This window comes from Arvicola amphibius, chromosome 6 (genome assembly GCF_903992535.2).
Source record: "Arvicola amphibius chromosome 6, mArvAmp1.2, whole genome shotgun sequence".
NCBI classification, from domain to species: Eukaryota; Metazoa; Chordata; class Mammalia; order Rodentia; family Cricetidae; genus Arvicola; species Arvicola amphibius.
This window is the reverse complement of record NC_052052.2, coordinates 82,549,665-82,562,017: the sequence shown is the minus strand read 5'-3', so window position 1 is coordinate 82,562,017 and position 12,353 is coordinate 82,549,665. Positions and strand designations below refer to the sequence as shown.

The window sequence follows — 12,353 nt, the reverse complement described above, 5'->3', positions numbered from 1 at the left end:
GGTTAGCTTTACCTGAAATAATTACACGGAAACTGTATTCTTTTAAACACTGCCTGGCCCATTATTTTCAGCCTCTTACTCACACCTTGACTAACCCATATCTAATAATCTTTGTAACACCACGAATGGTGTCTTACCGGGAAAGATTCAGCACATCTGACCTGGTGGCTGGCTTCTTCGCATCTCTCTCCCTGAGGAGAGGCACAGCAGTCTGCCTAACTTAGGAGAGGCATAGCATCTGACTGAGCCATCTACCTCACTTCCTTCTTCCTGTTCTGTCTACTCCGCCCACCTAAGGGCTGGCCAATCAAATGGGCCAGGTAGTTTCTTTATTAGCCAATGGGAGTCCTCCATCAGTGCTCACATACTGAACTCATAGTTAGCATCCATTGAGGTGAATTCCAGCACAGGGTGGTTTTTATAACCCCTGTTTACTCATGCTTCATTTAACAGACCTACTAAGAAATGACATTTCTTTTGGTGACAAAGCACTGTACCATGAAACAGATGTTCCGGTTTGTTTAACCTTACCCACTGAAGGGCATTTAGGCTATGTCTAGTTATTATAGATAAAGCTGTCATGAATAGTCATGTGGAGGTCTTTGTGCAAACTCACTCTTATTTCTTTGAACAGTGACCAAGAGTGACTTTGCTGAGCTGTGTGGTGAGTGCTGAAGTCGCTTCAGAGATGTTATGCCACTTTGTCCGCAGCAGCAGCCTGTCAGAGATCCAGCAGCCTTTCCAGAGTTTGGTATTATTACTTGTTTTTATCCTATTTGTGTGTGTGTGTGTGTGTGTGTGTATGTGTGATGTGTCTGTGTGTATATATACATGTCACAGTGTGGGTGTTTGTGTACTTGGTAATGTGTGTATATGTGTATAATGTCTGTGTACACACGTGTCACAGTATGTGTGATGTGCATGTGTGTGTAGGCATAGGTCAGAGGACAACCTTGAATGTCAGTTCTTGCTTTCTATTTTGTTTCAGATAGGCACAGCGTGTAATAACGTGTTTGTTGCTATATTTGCTCTCAGCCTAGTGGGCCTAAGAACATCTGGGGATCCTCCTGTCTCTGCCTCCTCAGTGCTGGGAATAAAGGTTTGCACCCCCAAACCCAGCATGTTTTAGACATTCTGATAGATGTGAAATAGTAACTCACAATGGTTTGGATTTGCATTTCCCTAATGACTAGTGATGTCGAATATCTTTTTATGGGTTTACTTGTTGTCTGTTAAATCCTCTTTGGTGACACAGACATCTATTTTGGTTGCTATGTGTATTTCTTCTTTTCTGTATTCTTAATGGATTCAAAGACAAATGGTAATGAGATTGTAGAAAAGGGAGTCAATGCACTCATTAACCAAACAGCAAAACCTAGAACACCCCCACACCCACACACACATAAAGTGCATGCAGCAGTCCCCTCTAGTCACAGGGAGGGTGTTTGCATACCCTTGCAGATGCCAGAAACTGCAAGTCACCAAATCCCCTGAGAGCATTCCTCTACCTGTGTGCAGCTTATGATGTGTTGACCCCAGACAAGCCATTGAAGACAAAGATATTGTAAGTTGAAATCATATCTAACATATTTAGTGTATCAAACAGCACAGTTTAGTGCCATGGGGTGCTGAAGAGTTTTTGTTGAGTGGCTGATGAGGGCTGGCGCCTACTGCAGCTGCTGAGACTCCCCAGCAAGTATGTGTGATAGATTGCTAGGAAGGATACAATAAAAACTATGCATTGTTTTTGTAGCATCATGAAGGGGAAATTTTAAGACAAACTATATACACTGGAGGTCATCTATAGATACAATGGTTTTCCTTTTTATATGTGTCTGTGACAAATCTTAGTTTAAAAGTTAAGTACTGTAAGAAAATACCTGGAATAACTGATGGTAAAATAGAACAATTGTAACACTACCCTCTAAATTGCCAGCATCTCGAAAGCTCTCTTAAATAAAGTGTGGCTTATATTATTGGAAGCATTATGATGCTGGACCCGATAGTCAAGATGCCTCCTGACTGCTTCGCAGTGGGAGAACACGGCTCCTACAGTGGAAGCAGGAGACAGCAACGATGGGGCAAGAACAAGATTCCACATTTCTCTGAATGGCAAGCAGTTCAGATGTAGGCCTTTTGTTCATTTCTGGAATTCTCTGTTCAGTACTTTTGTACCACGGTTGACTATAGAGAGTAGAAACCATAAAAGCAGGACTGGGGTTGACAGGGCCCTCCTCTGTTTGGTCAGGATGATGGCAAACAAATGAATTCTATTAGCTGAATTACAGCTTGGGAATGATCTTAATTTAATAATGTGGTTAGAAAGAAGGAAGGAAGGAAGCCAAAAGGGGGGGGAGATGGGGAGGATAACACAAGAGCAAGCATGAAGAAACCACGAGGACACACGCGTGAGGAAGTGTCATTACACAGACAAAGAAAGTTAATTAAACAAGAAGAGACTAAGCGTCCTTGAGAGCAGGCACACGAATGAGGGTCTAAAGGAGGCAGGAAGGCTGTTTATGTAATCGGCGAAGAGTCTGTTTTGAGAAAGGCTTGGGGTGTGTTCCCAGAGTGTGAACACCAAGGCTCCTAGATGGAGCAGTGGGCTTGGGTGGTCATGAAGGCAACTGATTGGGTAGGGCTTCTGGGGCTGGTGCAAGACATAGTTGATCTTCCAGTGAGGTATGGGTCTTGGATGGCACAAGGCAAAGAAGTTGTTGAATTTTGATTTTGTTTTGAGAAGATCTTGGTGGCTATCATTTTAAAAGTAGCTCAAGGGAAGGGAGAGTTTTGAAACAAGTTGAACATTTCTCTGGTCATCTGGAAGGAGCATACTGGCATTTTGGATAAAGTATCAATAGGTAAGGTCTCAGGGAATGACAGGTTTAGGATAGATTTTGGAGCAGCGGTCTGTCCTTTCTTACAAAGTTGGACAAAGGAAAAAGTCTCAGTGAAGAGTCCATTTTCACTTAAACCACTTTGAACACCCCACCCCCACCCCAGCCCAGACATGTCCAGAGGATTTCCTTAGTGATTCTAGATCTAAACATCTTGAGAATAAAGATGGTGGACCACAGAACTCAGGTCTTTAGTGTTGTGTGGCATCTGTCAGTGGGAAGAGGTGGCGGTAGCTGTTAAGCTGGGGCAGTAAACCGAAGGAAGGGAAAGACACATTCATCTCAGTGTTAAGCCCGTGTCAGTGCCATTTAGAAATACATCACACTCACAGAAACAGGAGATTAATGCTTCAAGAGAAGGAGTTTGAGAAAAAATTCAATGATTGGGGAACTGATCCAAATCATTTTGACTCTCCAGACTCCATTCTTCCCACCATGTGGGACTATAAAAGGGGATGGGGCTGAATTTCTGTGAACTCTGAAGTGTGAAGGATGCTTTGCATAATATCCAGGGCTTCTGTGACTCTGACCTTCCATGAATCATTTTTGTCGTTTCCCCACCATCCCTACACGGTCCTTCTAGCATTCTAGTTTTGGAATAACTTTTTCCTCAGAGTGTACTGTAGAAAGTTCTCCACGGTAGAAAGTTCATGCCATGAAGATTGAGACGGGGCAACGGGGGGGGGGGGGGGAGGGTGGTGTCAGCAGATGTTTGCCCAGTTGCTTCTTGATTGGGAAAAGTAATTTTTCTTAATTTAAAAATTATTTGTTCGAACAAATAATCCAATAAAAAATAGGGTAAAGGCCTAAACAGAGAACTCTCAACAGATAAATCTAAAATGCCTGAAAGACACTTAGGTAATGCTCAACATCCTTAGCGATTTGAAAAATGCAAATCAAAACTACTCTGAGATTTCATCTTACACCTGTAAAAATGACCAAGATCAAAAACACTCATGACAACTTGTGCTGGAGAGGATGTGGGGTAAAGTGAACACTCCTACATTGCTGGTAGGAGTGCAAACTGGTACAGCCCCTTTGGGTATCAGTATGGCAATTTCTCAGAAAATTAGGAAGCAACCTACCTCAAGACCCAGCAATACCACTTTGGGGTATATACCTAAAGGATGCTCAATTATGCCTCAAGGACATGTGCTCAGCTATGTTCATAGCAGCATTATTTGTTATAGCCAGAACCTGGAAACAACCTAAATGTACCTTGACCAAAGAATGGATAAGGAAAATGTGGTACATTTATACAATGGAGTACTACACAGCAGACAAAAATAGTGGCATCTTGAAATTTGCAGGCAAATAGATGGATCTAGAAAACATCATTTTGAATGAGGTCACCTAGACCCAGAAAGACAAATATAATATGTACTCACTCATAAGTGACTTTTATACATAAAGCAAAGAAAACCAGCCTGCAATTCACAACCCTAGAGAACCTAGACAACGGTGAGGACCCTAAGAGAGACATACATGGATCTAATCTACATGGGAGGTAGAAAAAGACAAGATCTCCTGAGTAAATTAGGAGCATGGGGATCATGGGAGAGGGTAAAAGCTGAGGGGGGAGAAAAAGACGGGAGTGGAGAAAAAATATTGCTCAATAAAAATAAAAAAATATTTTTTCATTTATTTAAGATTATAATATAATTATATCACCCATCCCTCTCCTTCCATCCCTGCAAAGCCTCCCATATATCCCTCCTTGCTCTTCTTAGATTCATAGCCTCTTTTTTTATTAATTGTTGTTATATACATGTATGTATCTGTATATACATATATATTCCTAAACATGTAAATACAACCTTCTCAGTCTGTGCTTTCTTACTGGTATTTGTGTTTTCAGAGCTGAGCATTTGGTATAGATTGACCAATCAGTGGACTCTTTCCTGGGCAAGACTCTCCTCCACTATCCGTATCCTTGATTGCCTCAAGTTCCTTATGTAAGGTTGAAACTTCCTGGGCTTTGCCCCATTCATACTGTTATGTCTATTGTTGTTTTCTTTGTTCATTTCATGCATCTGCCAAGGCAATTTTGGGAAGATTTCACCGTTATTCTTCTGAATACTTCCATTATGGAAGTCTTGTCACATAGCGCTGTGGTGACGTATTTGTACGGTGCTCTTGCCCTCTAGCCGGCAAACATTAACAAGCAGTCGATAAGCTTTGTAAACTGATAATTCAAGTCCAGGGTATAACTGCTAAATAAACCCGTGGGGGAACTCTACATGTGGCCAGGGCTCAGAGAGTGGACATCACTGTTGGGACATGTTATCACAGGCTGGAAGAATTCAGGACAGTTCAAACAGGAGGGAGTGGTTTGAGTTGTGTTTTCTGTAGATTTCACAGATGGAGGTAGGGAGAGTAAGGATGGAGCCGAGAGCCATTGGTGGTGATGTAAATACTGCCCAGAACTTCATGCTTGACGACATTTGATTCTGACTGCCGAAATTTGCTATTGCCACGCTGTGGTTATTAGCCATAGGGAAGCCTAGAAGCCTACCAGGGACTTGATGATGGCTGGTCTAGGGAAGAGGGAAAATAAGAACAAATGTTTCAGTGTCATTGCCCCTATTCTAGATGGCTCTCAGACTCATGTGTGTGTGTGCACACTCATGCACTTAGGTGTGTGTGCACGCACAAGTGTGCGTGTTAATATAGGCCATATGCAACTTCAGAGGCCCCCCCCCCTTAGGTGCTGTTCACCTTGTTTATTTGAACAGTCTCTCACTGACTTGGAGCTTGTCAATTAGGCAAGCAGGCCAGTAAGCTCCAAGGGTCCTCCTGTCTTTACCCCTTCCTGTATCTTCTGGGGGATTGAACTCAGGAGGTCCCCATGGTCTCAAGGCAAGCACTTGCCGAACTGAGCTATCCCCTCAGCCCTAAGGTTCCGTATCTATATGGTCTTTCTTGAATCCCACATGACCTTGTCAGGTAGGCGTTGTTCCTCTAATTTTGAAGAGCAGGAAACAAAATCAGCAAAGAAATTCTTACTTGTTCAGAATCACCAAAGAAGGGAGTGATAGCAGTAGAAGCTGAAGTTGGACTCAGGCTCCAAGTTTGCTGGGCCTATGCTCTGCTCTGTTCCTTCTGGAGGTTGTGGCCAGCAGAGGTCAGGGTAGTTAGAGAGACAAGACAGGGCTCCACGCAGGGCAGGGAGGGTGTGGGAAATGAGCTGGAGATGAGGCAGCAGAGGAGAGTGGGCAGTTCCTCTGGAAAGGGCAGATGAAGCATCGTGTTCACACACAGTCTGTTTGGACTCTGTCTAATCTTTCTAACTACGAAAGTCCCCAAGGGTTACAAGTTTATCACAGCCTTTCCATGGAATGCTTCTCTAGTTGGCCGCAAAGCTGAGGCTGTGTGGAAGGAAATGTTAGGACTCCTGCCAAATGCAACAGTTTGGGAAGTTAGAGGGACAAGGTGGAGTGTGAGCGTTGAGCAGTTGGGACTGGAAATGAGTAACTAATAGGGACGAGGTCCACTATCAGAGGGAAAGGAAGTGATTCAAAGATAGCTCAACACACTAGCTAATCAAAACTGGACACAGGTGAAGAGGGCAGTTAGCTTAATGCTGACAGGGGCGACTGAGGACCCAAAGGACTGTTTTATCCAGAACTAATTTTCATAAAATCTGTGAGTTGCAACAGCACATCTCTGGAGGCAGCCCTTGTGAGGGAGGGTGGGAATGTGGGAGAAGGGAGTAGAAAGGCCTGAAGAGAAGAAATACATAACACGGTGGCACATGCTGAGATGGCACACGCTGGGGTAACAAGCCGGAGATGCAGGGACAGGTGGAAGCAGGGCAAACCATCAGATGTGCAGAGATGGGCTGACAGCAGCAGGACACAGGAGGCAGTGTGCAGATATCTGTGCTAACTAGAGGATATAGTGAGAACTCTGCAGTGATGCAGGTGTCACCGTGGAATGTGCTAACTAGAGTGAGAACTCTGCAGAGCAGTGACAAGCTCCTTCGCTGGACGGGTTGATGTCTAGGCCAGCCTTGCTGCAGCCCGACACCCCCATGCTTTTGCCTCCTCCTAGTCCTTGGCACCGCCACCACATAGTACCTTAGACTGGGTAGTTTATAGTGTACTGCTCATTATCCTGGGTGTTGGAAAGCACAAGACCAAGGCGCTAGCAGATCAGATGCTTGCTGAGGGTTCCCTCTCTCCTTCGAAGATGGAGGGGGTGAATCAGTTTCTCTGGGAGGCCTTTACAAGGGTACCAATCCCACTCACCAGGCCAGAGATTGGGTGGCATTTTCATATTGCTTAAGGTGGATTTTTTCCTTACTCATTTTCTGAGGGAGCACTAACATTCAGGCCCCATCCCTCCATGATATGGAGTCCTCTGGGTCAAAGGTCACTGACAGGGAGACTGATGTTCCCTGGTGGGTTCTGTTTCTCAGAACACACCCCTTGAGGCTGAGCTTCCTGAGTGTGCCAGCCTCAGTTTGTGAGAGGTATGTGAGCAAATCTAGCACTCCCCAGAATAGGGTTGTCAGTTACCTCAGAGTCTATTGAATTTTGGGGGAAAATGAAGGGCAGGGGTTTGGCTGCTGATTGCCGCAATGGAGCGATCTCTCTCTCTCTCTTTCTCGTGTTTGCACATAAGGGTATCCTTACCTCTGTGAACTCATATGGGTAGATCAGAAGTTGACGTGGGATATCTTTATTGCTCGTCACCGTTCTTTCCTTCCTTCCTCCCTTCCTCCCTTTCTGCCTTCTTCCCTTCCTCCCTTTTTTCCTTCCTTCTTCTCTATTTTTGAGTCTATCACTGAATCTGGTGTTCACTGATTGGCTAGAGCGGTGGCCAGTGAACTCAACATGTCTCCATTCGCCCTGGTGCTGGGGTAAAGACATGGACTATCATGTCAGCTTTCATATGGGTTCTGGGAATCTAACTCAGGTCCTCATTTGGTACAATAGGCACTTCCCTCCTTAGCCGCCTCCTTAGCTACGTTGCTTCTAAAACTGTTGGGTTCAACCCTACACAGGCTCAGGTTCTGAACTCACGTGCACTTTGCACTGTGCGTACCATCACAGTGAGCACCTCCAGTGAACCTGGCTGGAGCCCCTCAGCTCAGAGTCACATCCAGTCATGTGATGAATTATTGCATTTTTGCTGCGTTTGCAAAGGTTTTTTTTTTTTTTTTTTTTTTTTTTTTTGCTTTTAGAAGCAGAATGACTTAACTACAGAAAACAGACATTCAATAATTTCTTGCTATCATTCTTCAGCATGTAGATATCAGATTGGTAATCTTTGGGTCATGTTGTATTAGAATGTTTGACTTTAAAAAACAATCACTGGTAAAGTTACTGAAGACTTTCATAAAAAATCATTAAATGAATTTGACTCAGATTAGGAGAGAATTTCGGGCCCTTCTGGAGTGGTTCTAAACATGCTTCTGCCGTGCTTTAAATTGTGTGACAGTTGTAAGTCAGAATGTCAGTCAACTCGGAGAAATGTTGGGTATGCTCTCTATCAGGAAGTGTCAAACATTCAGCTAAGATTTAATGATTTATGTAAAAATAAGCAAGCAATCCATCTTGTCATTAGGCAAGCTCTCTTTCAACTTTAATAAATGGTAAAATTATATGCATATCATGGAATTGTTTCCACACGAATTATGTCTTACTGTAGGTAAATATTTGATTTATATACTTATGCAAATACTTGGTGTTTCATAAAACATTTTCAGGCACTCACTGCAGATGCCACTGTCCCCTATATCTGCTGGCTGTCAAGCCTGACCAGCCTCACTGTATTTCCCCATATTTCTGCTGATGACAAGCCCTTGGTCTGTGTCTCTTTCCAGCTGTTCATAAAAAATTCCCAAAGGCAGCAGACAACTTCAGTGCTCTGAGCATTAGGGAGAAAAGAGTTGCCTGTAACAGCTACTCCTTTAGAGAATCATTCCAGGATTCATGTGGCAGGATGGTGACTTCACATGCTATGATGGTACTGCCTACAGCTCCATCTCAGGGAGCAACTTCATCCTGAAGCTTTCAGGTCTTGACATCCTGTTCATGGCAAATGCTGGATCGTACACAAACATTTCCTAGTTTTTCATCTCACTAACAAGCCTGCGTGGTTGGGAGGCAAGTCTGTGGTCTCAGGGAAGTAAAGGAGGGCATGAACATCATCAGAACCCTGAATTCCTTTGAGTCCATGACAGCAAGAGCAGCATGGCGATTGGCATTGCCAACTGTGGACAGCTTGGATACCTATGACTTGCAGGCACCTTAACCACCAGTCTCTCTCTTCTGTCACTTAGCAGGGGGCTTCCCACTCCATCTGTTCTCAATTCCCCTCCAAGTCTCTCTGGATGACCGAGTACATGACTATTAATAAAAATCTAAATAAGAATGGTTAGAAGTCCCCATTTCTGAGGAACAAAGGGGCCGTGAACTGAGCAACCATGTCTTGCTGTAGTGTCCGTACGCTCATCTGTCACTTTACTATTCTTTGAGTGAGATGAGCTTTAAATGCAATGGATGAGGAAAGGCCTTTGGGCCAGCACACGGCTGCAGTGGAAGAGAAGCGACCCTTTCCTTCTCTGAAAGGAAAGTGGTGTTTCAGCTTCAGAACTGAAACTACTAGGGCCTGGGCCTTCGGGTAGTGTTTGTTTACGCTGTGCTCAGGCCTCTTCCAGATGCTGCTCTAACAGCCCAGAGACCCACTTTAGCTGGGGAAGAAAGGACTTCATAAACCACCCTCCGTAAGGTCTTCAGGGGGAACTGCTTCATGCAAATCTCTCTGTCTCAGCTGTCCGTCCCGAGAAGGCAGCATGCGGAGTGGGTGGTTTTACTTTTGCTTTTCTGTTTCCAAATATGAAACAGTCAAGAAGTCAGGAGACCAGTCACAAACTTGCTGCATGACTTCAAGCCATCAGCATGCCCCCTCACCCAACTCTAGGAGAGCAAGGGTCTTCATGTGGGCAAGCAGGGAGTGGGCTGTTGTGGGGAAATGTGTTTTTTGGTGAGCTTGGCTGACTTTAGTGTTTAGAAACCTGCTGTTTCCTGTAAGCATGGGCGTGGAGGGAGGTCTATACTGGGATTTTCCTGGTAGCAGTCTTGGTTAGTGGGTGAACATACATGACCTGAAAGCTGCTCCTGCCTGTGTTCCTCACCTTCTTCAGCCATGTGACCTTCTGCTCTCTGTTGATTCCTCTCATGGCTTCTATGTGTTCTCCTTGACTGTGACAAGGTGGCAGCCATATGGCTACATGCTGTGAAGACAAAAGGCATCATGTTCATAAGGTGCTGGCTGCACTGTATACAGTTCATTGCCTCCCTTCTCTTCCCTTCATGGGGTCAGCCTGGATGACCTTACCCTGACACCACTGATGATCCTTTTATGACCTCCTTGTATGAGGTCAGAGAATAATTACCACCACCCAATGTTTCCAAAAGGATGGCCAATGGAAGCATCCTCCCAGCTCAGCCTCCAGATGGCTGTCTCTGTCTATGGCGTCCTCTTTCTCTATCCAGTCTCTTTGAGATACGGCTCTTTCCACTCTAGTTTCCATATTCTCTTCTGTGAAACCTGTAAGTGAGAAGAAATCATCTCTAATAGAATTGACTTCTGTTCCATCCTAGGTTATATTTTCTGTACTTAAAACGGGGTCTCTTAGTCTTACTATTATTGACTTTCATGTATGTGTGCACACATGTGTGCATAGGTACAATGTGTGTGTTTACAACTACATGAGCATAGAAGCTAAGGGCCAACCTCGGGTGCTGTTCCTCAGGACCCAGTTGCTTCTTTGAGACAGGGTCTCTCACTGTTATCTGGAACTTGGGAGTTCAGCTCTATGGGCTGGCCACCAAGTCCCAGGGATGATCCTGTCTCCATCTCCTCAGAGCTGAGTCCCAGGGATCATTCTGTCTCTGTCTTCTCAGAGCTGAGTCCCAGGGATCATCCTGTCTCTGTCTCCTCAGTGCTGAGTCCCAGGGATCATCCTGTCTCTGTCTCCCCAGTGCTGAAAATTCAAAGTCACATTGCTCCACTTGGTGTTTTTCTTATGTGGGTTCTGGAGATCCAACTCAGTCTCTCAGGCTTATCTGACAAGGAGCTTCCATCTACTTTTCAGACCAGGCATTTCTCTGTTGTCCCATGTGTAGAGACTTCCCAGCGGTGTCCCTGGTATCTTCCCCTTGGACACCAGTACCATTCCTTTCTCAAGCTGTGACAACTAAAAGTGCCTCCAGATATTGCCACCTATCCCCTGGAGAACATCATTGATTTGGACAGAAACATGCCTTAAAGCACAAAGCACCACAATGCTGATAGCCTTTATCCAGCACTTCATGCCATCCCTGTGTAAGCGTTTCATAGTGTACTTCTGAAGTGGGCATGATAACCACCATTTTGCAGATGAAGGCAACAGGCTGCTGATCAACTATGAACCTGGGATATAAACCCGAGTGTTTGCTACTTTAGAGCCTGGCTGCTTCACTACTTTGAATGTAATGGGGTAATCTTACAGAGCAAGGCAATGGGGCTGATTTATTAAAGAGCATTGGATTTGAGGTCTGGCAGAGACCCATGAGTGCATCTCTGTCCCTCCCATCATGATACTGGGGAAGATACAGGTTGCTGGACAACGGGCTGGGAGCAGACTCACACCTGCAACATGGCTTCCATTCATCCTCTGCAGGCCTGGATGTGGTGTTATAGGGTGGACAGAAGTATCACCTCATCCTCAGTCTCACACTCTTCTGTATTTCTAGACCTTTCTTCTTAGATACAGTCCAGTATAAACAGCAGTTGACTAGGAAACTTTAACACATGTGGGGTGGGAAGAGGCATATTGACCCCCTCTGTAGTTCCTCTTATGTCTCTTTTCTTAGGGGTCACCACAGTGGTTCTGGTATAACTCTAGTGGTCATTCTTAGCTTCTCCAAGATCCTTACTTTCTATAATTAAGCAGTTACCAGGAACTGGTTCTCCCAATGAAGAGGCATAAACTAAGGACAAACAGAATTAACCAGGCTAGCTTAAAACAAAATATTCAGCTTTAATAAAAGGAGGAAAGGGGGAAAACTTACAAAGCCAGAGTTCCAGCGAAGAGCAGGAAACAAAGAGAGCAAAAACAAACGTACACGGATGTTTTAAAGGTATTTACCTCCCCACCCCCCGAGGGGACACGCCCCTCAAACAAGGGGATTGGTTAGCTCCCCCTTCATTTCCCCCCTTTGTCTAAATAAGACAGATTTAAAACCAAATACAACTATATACAATGGGAACAGATAATAAATATAAAATTACAAACAGCAAACAATATTAAACAAGAAACATATAACAAAAGTTTTACTACGCATTCTATTTCAAGGAGTCTAAATAATGTAGAGGGTAACTATAATTATCTAATCTTCAACCCCATTAAAGATCTGAGAAGGGAAGTAATATTACTTAAGCAACCAGAAAGTACGAATGAGA

The 12,353-nt window shown here is 44.4% G+C and overlaps 1 long non-coding RNA gene across 2 annotated transcripts in view; it reads left to right on the top strand.

The window, feature by feature from the left end:
- LOC119817539 overlaps positions 1-12,353 on the top strand; it is a 57,554-nt gene that overhangs the window by 1,950 nt on the left and 43,251 nt on the right. For both annotated transcript variants that reach the window (XR_005285905.1, XR_005285906.1), the window contains exon 2: positions 635-751. This is a non-coding gene — a long non-coding RNA (uncharacterized LOC119817539). The remainder of the gene's footprint in view (positions 1-634; positions 752-12,353) is intronic.